At 32.8% G+C, this 15,282-nt stretch overlaps 1 long non-coding RNA gene across 1 annotated transcript in view; it reads right to left on the bottom strand.

Moving 5' to 3' along the window:
- Positions 1 to 5,649: 5,649 nt before the first annotated feature.
- Positions 5,650 to 15,282, bottom strand: part of LOC149533440 (uncharacterized) — a 28,359-nt gene continuing 18,726 nt past the window's right edge. The window contains exon 2 of the long non-coding RNA XR_016356982.1: positions 5,650 to 6,133. This is a non-coding gene — a long non-coding RNA (uncharacterized LOC149533440). The remainder of the gene's footprint in view (positions 6,134 to 15,282) is intronic.

Genomic DNA, 15,282 nt, shown 5'->3' with positions numbered 1-15,282 from the left:
TTTTATAGACATATGGGTGAGTTAGCCTTGGGATAGATTTGGAACCATCATAGATAGGTCTTGAAAATGATTAGCAAATTCTTCTACTATCCTTGATTGTTTGAGGTGAGTTATCTCTTGGAAGTACCATTCAGAATCTCTTTGATCAAACCTACTTATCAATCTTTGAGTAAATTTTCTATATGTAGTAAAAAAATTTAGCCCTAAGGAATTTTGTCCATAGTGCCACCGTTTGTGGGTTGACCCCCTTAAATGAAGTATGGTAAACTTAATAGCTTATACTTATGTCATAGGACTGACTGTATGATAGATATATATCTAACTTTTGGACCCATGATTGAGCAGTTTCCTCTCCTGACCCATCATAACATGGTAGTTTTACTTTATTTACTTTTTCATGAAGGTCTTCATCTACATGATTTTTCTTTCTATTTTCCATGATTTTGGTTTTATAGTATTTTTTAAAGGAAATAAGTTGTTGAATGTCTAGATCCAAGTTCACATACATTTGTACGATTTCTTCCATGCTAATTGTGGTTGTTTCTTCTTCTACAACATGTTCTCCTCTTGGAATGAATGAAGAAAAGGTATCTTGTGGAACTGAAATTTGTGATGAGGGTTCATTTTCCTCATGATTAGAATGATACTCCCTTTGTTGGTTACATCTTTCACTCTGATTATTATTGTAGCTTAATTTTTTTATAGCTTTAAGTAGTAATGTATTGGAGTTTTCAATTCTTTCATTAGTTTGTTCCATAAAGCTTCTTAATTCTTGGGCTAGTTCCCTTGCCATCTTTTTCTTTAAAATGTGTTGATGTGTGAACTAATAAGTTCCATAGGATGGCATGATTATGCTCCGATGCCACTGTAATGTCCCCACTACTAAGGTTACCTTGGGACGAGTATTACCTATAAAACAATAATTAGAATCAAAATGATAACCAATATTTTTACACTATTCTACCTTCTAATCTAACTCCAACCTTAAAGACATCTCTAGATTAGGTTTCATAACCCTTAGTTATTCAACCATCTTCTCCAAAGTGCACCCATTAAGGTTCACATATGCATATGTTGACATCATTTGAATATTCTAGTCTTTAATCCATTTCTCCTCTAGCCTTTCATACAGGGTTACTTATCTCTCAAACTGGCACAAAAGCCATCCATACAAGGATCTCACTACCTACACTGGCATTATGAGGTTCTATTTATTACTTATGTAGTCATTCATAAAGAGTTACTCATGTTTCACACTGGCACAAAAGCCATTCATACGAGGATCTCACTTCTTGCATTGGCACTATGAGATTCCATCTAACCATTCATGTAGAGATGACCTCAACTCTACGTTGGCACATAGCCATTCATATAGAGATGAGCATCATCTCTTTATTGGCACAATGAATTAATTACTTAGATCCATTAAAAAAATATTATTATCTTTCTACACATCAATTAATTCTTTATATTTGATAATGCCAAAATTATAAAAGCTCACTATAGAATTAAAATAGCATTCTTTGAATTAAAAAACAATATTCCAATATTTAAACATCTTTCCTAAATTTTCCCATACATATATATTTACATATATTTATATAGGGAAAACTATAAAACAAACTATTTTAAATAACAAGGATAAATTCGAAGTTAAATTCAAATTTTTTTGAAGTTTGATAGGTTGTTCATCGATACAACCAGATTGTAAATATCAATGTAAAGTCAATTGTAAATATGGCAACGATGTTGAGTTTTCTTTCTGGTTCTTTCCCAGTTGAGCTCTTGAACCAGTTTTTACTTAAAATATTAAATGTATCCAGTGGCTCATCCACTTTTGCCAAAAGAAAAAAAATAAAAATTTTAAATAACAAGGATAACTACCTTCGTTAATAAAATGCATTAGCTTAGTATCTCTTATGATGTAGCCCCTATAATTTCGGCTTTATTACTTTATTGAGAGTTTTTAGATGGAATTCTAACCGATATTTATATCATCTCTTCCTCCTTATTCCTATGTTTGATCTCCTCCCCCTTTATCCTACATATTGTCCACTTACTAAATAGGAGTGTGTCCCAAGTGATGTGTCCCTTCATGGGACATTTTTCGATATGATTTAATTTATTATTATTTTTAGATTATTCATTTCATTTCTTTTATATAACTTTTAGAGTATTAGATATTACTTGGATAATTGCTATTAATATCAATTATATATTTCATTTAAATTGATAAAGTTTATTTAATTATTTTATTTATTATTTATAACTAATTCATAATAATATATTTATAATATTGATTTATTAATTAACTAATATTATATCAGGGACTTAGGAGTTGAGAATAATAAATATACATGTGTGTGTGTGTGTGTGTGTGTGTAGGACTTATGACAAAAGCGAAGGTAAGAAGATTGGCAACTATTGATGACATGTGTAGACAAATAACGAACATCTAATGAAAATGATGAATTTGATAATTCACTGACCCATTTTCTAGCAATGATTGAATCAAGATATATAATAGAAGGATGTTGATATTGTTGAATTTTCTACTTGTAATAAGCATTGCAATAGGCCCCGTGAAGCCAATAATGACCAACTTGAGAAATATGTCCTACTTCGCAAAGGTCAACACATCATGCTTACAACAAACATATGGACAAAAGTAAGGGGGTGGTGAATGGATCTCTTAGTGAAACAATTTGCATTGTTTACATCATTGGTTCTAGCTCACTAGATGTTCTGAGATATGTTGTAGCACGGATTGATAATTATCATGGGCTAACATGGAACCAAGATGACCTCGAAATTGTACTGATAGTTCTTGTATCACTAGATTGTCAAAGGCTAATACCGTTCACTAAGGTGTGGGATTTAACCATACATAAAACCCAAAAGTTGACAACAAAAAAAAATAGAAAAAAGAAGAAGAACAAAACAAAACAAAAACATCCAACATTGACAGAATGGAGAGACAGAACTTGACATTTGCAACCACACCCAAAGTCAAGTCATCAAGCAACCTTCACATTCAATCTATGTTCTCCTTCAAATGCAAAATAACCAATATACAATTCTAAGGAAAAAAAAATGAAGCTCGCTTGCAAATTTTTTCCTTGTAATAAATCAAAAACCACAAATTCAAACCTATCATCTCCTCCATGTATCCGTGATCACACATTGTATAGTATGCCCAACTTAGAGTTACAATTAAATGTTAAAAGTTAAGCATCTTGACTTTCACAGGGAAAAATGAGAATCTTCATTCGTGATTATTTTGTGTTTCTTTATACTTTAATATGGCACCAATCATATATCTTGCTATTGCTGTAACCATAATGCCTCCTTTTAGTGATGTGCTGGTCTATATACATACCCACATAAAACATGCCTTAAAAGGACTTCCAAGGAATAAATAGTACAATTCATTCTTGCAACTTAAGGTTTTTACTTTTTTTTTTTGGATGAATAGTTAGTTGATATTTTCAGGTTAATGCTATGTAGACTTTCACAATCCTTTTTCAATAAATATATACTTCTATATTAATTTGTTTATGAATGTGTACTTTATAATAAATCTAAATAAAAAAGAAATTATTCATTAAAAAATAAAAAATGAAAATAAAATAAAAAATCCTCATCTAAGATGGATAGACTCCCCCGTAGTTTTCTTAGGTGGCAATATGGGGCAGCCGATGTTAACAACGTGATATCTCCCGATAATTGGTATTGGTTCTGTGGCACACAATTGGTTTTTTGGGTTTCCATGGGAGAATTCTTTTCATTTTGTTTCTAGAGCTCTGCATTCTTCCTAAAGTAAAACCCTAATGGCAAGATTCATTGACAAAGTTTGGTCCCCAAATATTAGTTATTTTTTCACTTTAAAGGAAATGCTTTGCTAATTGTCATGAATGAGTTAACGATATACAAAATTGACGCCTTTTCTGATGTGATTTTCCTCTGGACAAAGGTTTTCCATTTGATATGGTCAACATATCAATTTTAGCAAACTTGCTTTGTTGATTATTGCATCAGTATTATAGAACGGGTCACCAATATGCATTTGAAATCTTTAGTTCATTTTTTCAAATAGTTGCTTTCGTTTGTGTTTGGGCATATATGTCTATCAGGGATCCTTAACTACACTTGATATATAACATTTGATTGTTTTCGTTAATTTTTAAAATTATCTTTATACTCCTACTTTTCGTTTTATATTTCTATCCACACCATTTGTATTTGTAAGATCCTCGTGCAATTAATTTGTATGGTTCTCATCAATTAAACCTAAATTCGTGCCTTTAAAAAAAATTGCAATAGTTTGATGGAACTGAGATAGATAAGTAAGAGTTATTTTCGACGCTGGTCTCCGGACAAAATGCACCAAAACAAAAAAAAGTCAAACATGATTCATTTTCAGATTTATGAAAACAAAGTGAAATTTTCTCAATTTTTTTTGTTTTTGATCACAAAATATATAGATCATGAAGATCAAATGTTGAAAATTTCAAAAAAATTCATTATGTTTTTTATTTTTTGAAATTTAGTCAATGGTGCCATTTGTAGGGAGGATAGCTGTGTTCGTTATTTTTCCATGTCAAGTATTTCTATTAGGATTCACCCATGTAGTCTTTAAGTCAAATTCATTAACCCATATTTTATGAGCAGTGGTTCTCACGAACCCATCCCTCATCCCTTGAGATGATTCAAATATATAGCATTCCATCTAGGTGATGTTCACATGGGTTAAGCATCAAACTTTTTCGAGGTCACCCATACTAGTACTATTTATTCCAACAACATGATACTACGAAAGAACTAAAAATTAGGATGGAATTCCAGTTTCAACTGTGTTTTCCAAAAACACAATACATTCAAGCTACTAATTGCTATGTGCATTTGAATTTTGAAGTATTGTGCTTTTACCAATATTATGATAACAGAAAGGACATACAAAAATGTTTTGTAGGTCAAATTTGAGTCCTTTCCATCATCTACATGCATCTAACACTAAACTTTTACTTGAACATACAATTACACACCCTTAATATTACGATATTAGATAGTTTCTATTTAATCTTTCTTCCATCTTTTTCCAATATTCACTCTTTTTGTAATGTTTCCATAAACTCCTTTTGTTCATTGTGGAAACTTTATTTTTCATACTTTTTCACTCTACGAGAATGTTTCTATTTGTTCTCTCCTATTTGTTATAGAAACATTCTCTTGTATCTTGTATATATAGATTAGTTATGATCTCTGTTTAATAACCTAAGTTGCCAATTTGGGTTCGGGGATGGATTCAGGTTTGGGAATCGGGTTCATGGGTTCGAGAAATTGTTTTTCCCCATTTGGATTCATGAGTATATATATATATATATATATATATATATATATATATATATATATATATATATATATATATATATATATATATGCAAAAAAATAAAATCGCATAGTTATAAAACTAACTTACTAAGTCATTTCATAGTATGAATATATCAATTTTACTTGATTATTGATCAGTGCGAAATGTCAAAGATAAACATTAAATATTCACTCATTAATCTATGTTAATGTTGTAAATAAAATCATACATTGAATTACTAAAATGCAAAATAAAATTTCCAAACATAGACTACTTCATCAGATTGATAGATAATAAATTATAATTTAATAAAGTTTGAAACATGGTGATAAATCATAAATGAGTCAATGAAAAATGTTTAAACATAGTTTATCAAAGATGCAAATGCCCTTCAAGGGTCAAATGGGTCATCAAAATATGAGGGATCAAGGGCTTCATCCTCATCTATATCATTTTCCTCATCATTGGAACCCAAACCGGTTCCACTATCCCCAGATGCAACCACATCTTCCTCCTCATCCTCCTCAACATCTAGCAAGGCAATTCTAGAATTATCCTGGATAGTCATATCCAATTTAGAAGTATCAGGTGGTGCATCCCACTTCTCTAGTCCCTTCTTATATCCTGGATCCTTGTGTGATAGGAGGCACGAGTTTTTGTGAATAAATACCAAGTCCTTTGTTTTCTTTGAACCCAACTAGTTATGCTTCACTGAGTGGAACTAGTACTCTGATTCTTCTTAGGAGTAGAAGAGCTCACAACCTAGAGAGACAACCAACACAATTTAAAAAAATTAGAAATTGTAATTTTACAATACAATAGAAATTTAAGAGTGCTAATTCGACAAGCTAAGTGGCCATAAGAAAAGGGAAAACAAACTTAATTACATACTTGTAACAAGATCTTAATGATGAGAGGTTGGAGGCACATGTAACTTTTCCCATGTAAATACCACCATCCAATGGCATCCATTCTGCTTTGGTCATTTATTGCATCAGGGTTTGCATTTTTGCCTGAGACAAAATCTACAAAATCTCTCCTAACATTTGATGCCACATCAGGATCACTAAAGAGCCTGCTAAATACCCTCTTATACCCAGTAGAAACTTCAAGATCTTTGTATGGTGCCACTCTGCCAGGAATAGAAAGTTTCTCACCACTATAATATCTAGGAGAAAGTGCATATGCCAGGAGGTGTAAAGGTGTAGTTATCTTGTTGCAATGATGTAAAAAAAAATTCTTCACCTTATTGTACAAGGTATTCTTAGGATCCTGCTCCCTCCTCTGAATAACTTGGGATGTCAAATGATATGCATGTAAGTTATCTTGATGTAGTGTTAATAACTTAATTAAAATAAAAAATCAAAATCTCTCAATAAACAAGGATAAAGTATTGTATAAAAATTTAAACTTACTAATTTCATTCTTTCTAGCATGGGGTCCATGGAATCATATATGTCCCCCAATGAAGGTTCATCAGTGTCGGCATACCAAAGCATAGACATGATGGGCTTGGTGAGTTCTAATGCATATTCTGCCCTATTCCAAAAATCATCACTCAAGATCAAATCCTTTACAATTTTAACCCTTTCTGTATTGGCTTGCTTCCATCCACCCCTTTTGTTGCTAATAACCATTTGACACAATGCTTCTTTCACCCTCACAAGTCATCTAAGGATGATTGTGTGTGAAGCAAACCTTGTTTTAGCAACCTATTACGATGTTAATTCAAATTGTAAGTTAATATAATAACACATTTCAAATATCAAATATGTAAACAACACAAAAATTTAAAAATATGTATTAAATTATGTAAAGTATGACACAAAAATTAAAATGATAAATGAAGCTAAATAAAGTTTAAAATTTACCTTCAATAATTCCAAGTGGGAGAAAGTTCTGAAAATTGCTTGTGACATATGGTGGTTTGTTACAAACATTTGGATCTGCTCACCCTCATACACTTTTTTCACCCATTCAATTTGGGTGCTAATTTTTTTCATCACCAAGTTCAAGGAGTGGACAATGCATGTTGTCTTAAAGATATGCTCATATAGTGCTTCTACCAAAGCACTTGCAGCCTTACAAACTTTAGCATTGTTTGTTATTACTTGGACAACATTGTCAACTTCCATAGAATCTATGGATTCAATGAGAAGTTCAGCAATAAAATTTGCATCCTTTACCTACCCTTCACAATCAACCACCCTAAAAAACATTGCCCCCTTGGGGCAGGAAACAATCACATTTATTAATGGAGAATTTTTGCAATCTTTCCATCCATTAGAGACAATGCTCAATGTCATTTGGATCCAAGAATCTCTTATTGGTTTGAGGTGGTTTTTTACATTTTTTCTCTCATTATGCAATATGGTGGTTCTTAACTTTTCATATCCAAGGGCTTGGTAATCACGAGGTACATCATCTCTCTCAAATAAGGTGATCTCACTAGATTGAATGAAACACCATTCGTAATGAGGCAACGCCCAATCTTTATGTCAGCATTTTCTCTCTTTTCATTTTCAAATGCCTTATTTGATGGGCATTTCTTGTGGGATGGGGGTGTTTCTATTTCATCTTCATCCATAGATAGGGTAGGTAGGAAGGGATGTGGTCTAGTGGTTGTTTGAGAGGGTGGTGTTGGTGGTTTTTGCTTTGATTTTTTTTTCACCTTTGACACTAACCTATCAGCCTCTTGTTGTTCTTTTAACATGCCTGCTATTTGAGAAGACAACAACCCCTTTTTACCTCCCTCTAGGGGCCCCTCACACATGCTAATCCCTTGACTTGGTGGGCCTATCAAATGATGTTTAACCCAGCAATATGAGCTTTGATATTGGTTTTGAAAAAAATTGCATTTCCATATATACCTTCCCCCTCCAACACATCAATTATTGTTGTATACTTTCACAAAGGAAGCTTTTATCAATTTTAAATCTTTGGGATCCCACCCCACCCACTAAACCCTGACTACTGATTCTATGATTCTTGCAATCTATTAAAAAAACAAAAAATTTAAAAAATATTTCAGAACTCATACAAAACTTGATAAAAAATTAGAACAATAAACATTAAAAATAACCAAAAACAAACTATGAAAGAAGTAAAAGGAAGGATCAAATGCATTCCTGGAGCACGCAACACTAATTATTTGAAGGATTTGAGACTCCACAAACAATTTCTACAACCTTCTCTTCAAACTTACAAAATGGCCACACCAAAATGAGAGAGCAAAATAAGAAAGCAAATGAGAGATTAGATGAATGAAAAGTATCTAATATGCCTTACTTTAGGGTTTGAAAAAAGAAAAAAGAAAAATTCATTTTTTAGTGTTTTTATGGCCACTTTATGGCCCCACATACCACGGGTCCTTCGGATTTGACTGAGTCTGGGCTTGAATCTGGACCTGGACTTGAGCTCCAAGGTCCGAATGTGGTAACTTAGTTAATAACAAATTCATTTTTTTACCATAACATGGTATCAGAGTAGGTCGATAAGATTTCATAAAATTTGATGATTTTTTAAAGAAAAATTTGAGCCTCTTCTAATCTGGAATCTTCTCTAGAAATTTGATTTTCGATTTTCAGAAATAAAAATCATTCAAGGTATTTTATGAAACTTTTGTAGTTCATCTTTGAGGATTTTTGTTGGAAATTGGAAGCCTGGTTAAGGGTTTTGATCTCGCAATTTCTTGGTTGTAGCAAAAGTGTCTAATTTTTTAGGGTTACATGTACTTGCACGTATTGGTTTACCATGCGCAGTCTCGTGTTTTGCGGCCCTTAAAATTCTGGTGGAGTTTCATATTTTTTCCCTTAAAAAACTTTTGATGGGTTTTCATAATTTTTTCCCTTAAAAATTTTTTTATGGGTTTCTATAACTTTTCCCTTGAAAATTTTCTGATTCTATAATTCACAAAGTTGCATGGGATTCCTATGTGGGTTTAGAATCTTTCCCCAAAAATTATCTGGTAGGTTTTACCGTTTTTCCTAAAAAAATGAAGCTTTGTATTGTTTGGTTTTGATTGATTCTTCACTTCAAAAATCATGTTGGATTTTGATCTATTTGTCACCTCAAAAATCATGCTAGGTTTTGATCAATTTTTTCATCTAAAAAAATAGCACTTTTTTGTTGTCTATTTTGGGGCATCATGCTCATCTACAAAGTTTGGAGGGTGTGGCAATTTTTCTACAAAATCATGCTAGTTGTTCACAGTGTTTGTTTTTGTCTCCAGAAAAGAGAAGCTCTGTTATCCAACATTCAGGTTGGATATTTTATGATGATTTATGGTCAAATGTTTTGCTGATTTTAGGAGGGTTTGTGGCAGACTTATCTCAATGGAAAAGTTAGTGGATCATTAACATTTTGTAGATCCAAGGAGGGTCTCAGTAGCAGCAGCAAAATGTTTTGTAGAATTTGTGATCAAAAGACAACAGTTAGACAATGACCATTAAGAGAGGGTATTAGAATATTCTAATACTTAATTGGATTTCTCGATCATATCAGATGATCATATGTAGTTCCAAAAATAATCAAAACATGACAGGCCAAAATACACATACAAATCCCTCATGCAAGCTGATTGAGTCCTTCCGGAGAAAGAGTGGAGAGCATGCAGTTTTGACTTGTGCAAAAAATATGGGGTCTTGTAGTGTCCCTTCCTTTCAATAGAACAAATAGTAATACTATTTGGTGATGTTGAGTGGTAGCAATTCTTCTAAAATAATTAGAATTTACTTATCCTGTTGTGCTGAAGTTTAAGTATCCTTGCAATTTCCTCAAGAAAGGATTAGTAATAATAAAATTGAAATTAAAATTTAGTTTTAATAGAAGTCAAAAGGCTTGTGACGAGTCATCTCTATTAAAAAATTGGTGTATAAGGAAAATCAATCAAGAAGAAGGAGACAACTTTTTTGGGAAAATGTTTTATATTACTATTCCTTGTATACTTGAACTATGTTGTGGCAAAGTTCCTCAAGGTTTGAAATTTAAGGACAAAAAGCCCTTAATTTGCATAATCAAGTTAGTGGACAAAATCTTTGTTTCAGACAGACTATTAAGACATTTCAAAGGCATTTAATGAAAGAGAGATCGGTGTAGATTAGAGGAAGTTTTACAAAAAAAAAGGGGAAGGGGATACAGTAAACTGTTAAGCTACAATTATTGGGTTAATTTCATACTTATAATTGATCATGCTCTAATATTTGACATGCTTTTTTTCATTTAAAAAAAAACAAAATTTAAAAGGAGACATTACAAATGGTATTAGAGTTGGATCTTGCCAGCTTGGGAGTTTATTTTCATATGCAATTAAGGTGGAGGTGACGATGAGGGGAAGAAAAGAATGGAACTTGAAAAAGAGGGAATATTGAGATTGGAAGGAGGGTCTAACGATGATGACCTGGACTCGAGGAATGACCTACTCCATTGGAAGATGGAGGACTATGAGCTCTTTTCGAGCTGTAACATGTTAGGGTTCGAAGAGGGAAAATAAGAGAATGAATTTTTGAAGGAGTATAGTGAAGTAAAGGAAGGAGAAGCAAAGATAGATGAAATGCCTGTGCATACGTATAGTGAAGACAAATCTATTAAGTACAAAGAGCCTAGAGTAAAAATGATGAACTTAGGGGATGAGGCCAATCCAAAAAATATATTTGTGGGAGATGACTGGAATCCAATCCTAAAAGTGGCAGCATTAAAAAATATAAAGACATATTTGTGTGGATGTATAAGGACCTGAAAGGGGTACCACCAAAACTATGTGTCCATCGTATACCACTAATAGAAGGAGCAATACCCATATGAAAGTGACCGTACCAGATGGACAAAAACTATGTTGCATGGGTTACTGATGAAATCAACTGAATGCTTGAAGTAGGCATTATTTTTAGAGTGCATACTAGTGAGTAGGTATCACCGATTTTGATATCTCTGAAGGAAGAAACCAATTAGATAAGAATATGTGTGGACTTTTGATTCCTAAATGTAGTAATGATCAAGGATCTATTCTTGATACCATTCACCGATAGTATTTTGGAAGAAGTTGTCGGGCACGAAATCTATTCATTTATGGATGGATTCTTTGGATACAACCAGATATCCATCACAAAAGAAGATAAGCTTAAAATAACCTTCATAGTTGAGGATGGAGTATATGCCTACAATAGGATGTCGTTCAGACTGTGTAATTCTTTGGCAACATTTCAAAGAATTATCTTGCATAAGATGTCAGTTAGGAGGAAGTTCAAGGCATTTCTGGACAATTGGTCAATTTTTAGTGCAGAGGACAATCGTATAACCACACTCAAAGAATGCATGGAAAGATGCAGATAGGTGAGACTGGCACTTAATCCAAAGAAGTGTAGATTCATGGTACCGCAGGGGAAGCTATTAGGGCACATAATATGCAAAGTAGGATTGAAGACAAATCTTGACAAAGTTTGGGTAATCTTGGAAATGCCACCGTCGACGGATGTAACAAAGGTAAAATCGCTTATCGGACATATTAGATGTTTTCAAAGGTTCATTAAGGGCTTTGCAAAAATATCATACCCGCTTGACAAACTAACCTGCAAGGGAGAACCTTGCAAATGGGATATAGAGTAGAATGAAGCCTTCAAAGGATTGAAAACAAAACTAGCTACAATGCTTATCCTAGCTTATCCAAACTAGGATAAGGAGTTTCATGTTCATGTCGACGCATTAAACTATGGAATTGGAGCAACATTGACACAAACAGGTGATCATGGATTGAATCATCTGGTGTACTTTGCTAGTAGACTACTATCTAAAGCAGAGAAGAATTACAGTACAATAGAGCTGACAACATTGGTGATAGTTTCACCAATCTGAATAAATTATGAATTATTATTTATAAGTTAATGTAATGAATAGATAAATTCTTGGGCGGTTGTAGGAAATTGACAGTTGACACTCTAATTAACTGTCAGATGCTTTATACTATGAGTTGGTACCGAGAACACAACTAACATTGTATAAACATTTCATTGAATGAAAATATACATCTCTTTGCCTATTCACTATGTCATGAGCTCTGTTTGAATTAACATGTTCTTGTATTCTATTTATATTTCTTGTTTACTCTGAGTAATAATGGATGGAGTAAACTTTAATCAATCAATGATTATAAATTTCTCTATATATAACCAAGTAGGCCAGTTTGAGTTGGAAGTTTTGTTCAATATTGGGTCTTGTGCTCTTCTCCAAGGATAAATTTGATGATATTTAGGGTATCCCTATTTTTAATCCTAAAATGTATTTTATTTCTTGATATCAGAGACTGGTGTTGTAAGAAGAGTCTTTGAGATCTTTCTTCTTCATCCTTTTCTTGAGTCTCGGTAGAGATCAAATGGGCCAAATTATACTTGCAAGATGCCAAGCTCAGAGTGCATAAAAGGTTTAGAGTAAATGAAAAATGTAGGTAAAAAATGCATGCCGATGGCCATCTAACAAAGTGATTTGATGGTGGTGATTGCAATGGAAATGCTCATAAGTTGTCAGATTATACACTAATTTATGATCATGTGATGTAACAGTCTCATTAATATGTGGGGCAATTGAAGAGTTGTCAAAAGACAGGAGAAAAACAACACCCAGCTTTTTAATGATTAAGGTCAAACTTTCCAAGTTTAAAGATATGTGATGAACTCAACATATTATCCATGGATAATAAATTAGATAACTCAACCTTGTCATCCTATCTCTTTTTCTAAGTTGCTTCAAGGGCAAGTGGACCAATCCTTGCATTAGTAAGGAAGACCACTAGGGGGTTGGATTCTCAGTAGAGGTGCTGGAAAGGAAATCACTTTGAATGAATATATTACCTCCCTAGCGTTGATTTAAGATATTTTCACTTTTCCAGCTGGGGGTGTTTTCCCTTTTCATGGCTTGAATGATTATTTTGGAGTCTCCTTCCATCTTTATTCTTTCACATTCCACACTAAGCCAAGAGAAACCTTCCACATGTGTGATAGATTCTACCTTTGAAATAAATGCCAAACATGTACCGATGAAGATGCATTACTGATTTCTTATAAGGAAGTGAGATCCAGTCATTCACAAATTACCCATTCAAGCCCCATCCTAGTCATTTTGTAAAATATGAATGAGGGAATTCCACTTTGCATTCTTTATTACAACTTTGTCATATCTAAGCCCAACACTGATGGATCTTATGTGCAATATTACTGTCTATGTAAATGGAAAAATATAATATCTTAGTTCTTTGCCATGCAAGATGCCAATTTGTTGTCTAAGAAACCCTTGTATAAGTGTGCTACTAGACAACTTGTTTTCCTTTTACCTTATGTATTGTCTAACAAAGTACAAAACCTTCTGATTCAAATGTAAGATCTTTACTATGTAGTACACTTCTTCACCTAAATTATTATGAGTCCCATATTTTAGGTGTATTTATTATTAAAATGTTTCAACAAAGTGATGTGGTTTTTTAGTGTGTCTTGCTGAAGAATTTGGTTTAAGTAGATGATATTTTTGAATTCTATAAGGATTACACATTAAAAAAATTGACATCAAAGACTAAACATGAACTTCATGTGTTTGGATTCTTCTGGATTCCAATGCTGAGTTGGATTTTAATTTGGGAAGTTGTTCACATCAAACATTTATGTTATCCCTTGAATATAGAGACTGACATCATGAACAAGTAATTATAGGTATACAAACCCACCCAAACATACAAAGTTAGATGATTAGTTTGAGCAAAAGTAGTATCTTGTTAATGATCTGTGTGAGAAGAAGTGTAAGATGATCATTGATAAAAGAGCTAATATTAATTGGGAGCAGAAGGGTTAACAATGTTGATTCCCTTCACTTGTGGTCCAATATCAAATTATTGATGTCTATAGTAAATAATAGTTTTATAGGATGTTGTTGGCTATAAATAATAGTAAAGTGTTGCTTATTTTCTAAAGTTTAAAGGTTTTTCCATAGCAGAACCTATTTTGTAACACTAATAAAATTATATATAAATATATCAATACTAATATAACTATAAATTAGTATTCATAACATTTGTATTCGTATTAATATATTTAAAAATTTAATAAAATTAATCAGCTATAACTTTAATTTGTATTTATAATATTTCTATTTTGACCAAGCTTACCCGCTTGTTTTATTTAAGTTATTTATAATTACAACTTCACTCATGGCTTATAAGCATTTTGATATATATAAATTAATAATATAATATGTAAATCTAATCTTATAATCTTATAATATAAATATTATATGATATTATTATAATATAATTCTATCTTGGGCTTGATTCAACACGAAATTTGTTGACTAGTGTCATTGGTAGATATTGTGTAGCCGACAGGATGTATGTTGTCCTTAAATACTATGTAGCTGACGGCCCTTTGGGAAGGTTCATGTTATGTAGCCGACGGCCCTTCAGGAAGGTTCTTGGAAAAGTTTATATACACTCTCTGGGATCATTGTAATCATCAGGAAAAGCATTATGTAATCCCTTTGGCATATGCGAATAATAGGACTACTGTTGTTCTTATCTATTATCTATATGCATTAATTCATTTACCCCATATGGTAAACTTGTGGCACTGTTGCCCAATGGACCTAGAATGAGGGCAAAGGAATGAAGACTAATGCCAAATTAGCTTAACAAGGATAGAAATAAGATAAAGGGAAAAGATGGAATATGCATAGGCCGAACGAGGATAGAGGTTTCAGCAGATTGCCGATGGACACTGAAGCACCAAAAAATTGTTGGAGGAGACTCGACAATGGGTGGAATTGGGGGAAGAAGCAAGGGAGGAATTTTTGAATTTGTATTCGCCAAGGGAAGAGAATCCAGAGGGAAGGGAACTCGCATGGCTTGGAGTGCCGAGGGAGCACGAGCGTGGAGTGAA

This window comes from Cupressus sempervirens, chromosome 10 (genome assembly GCF_028749045.1).
Source record: "Cupressus sempervirens isolate cs-2001-9-10 chromosome 10, ASM2874904v1, whole genome shotgun sequence".
In the NCBI taxonomy this organism is placed as follows: domain Eukaryota; kingdom Viridiplantae; phylum Streptophyta; class Pinopsida; order Cupressales; family Cupressaceae; genus Cupressus; species Cupressus sempervirens.
Note: the sequence above shows the minus strand (reverse complement) of the source record. Positions and strands in the feature narration are given on the sequence as shown.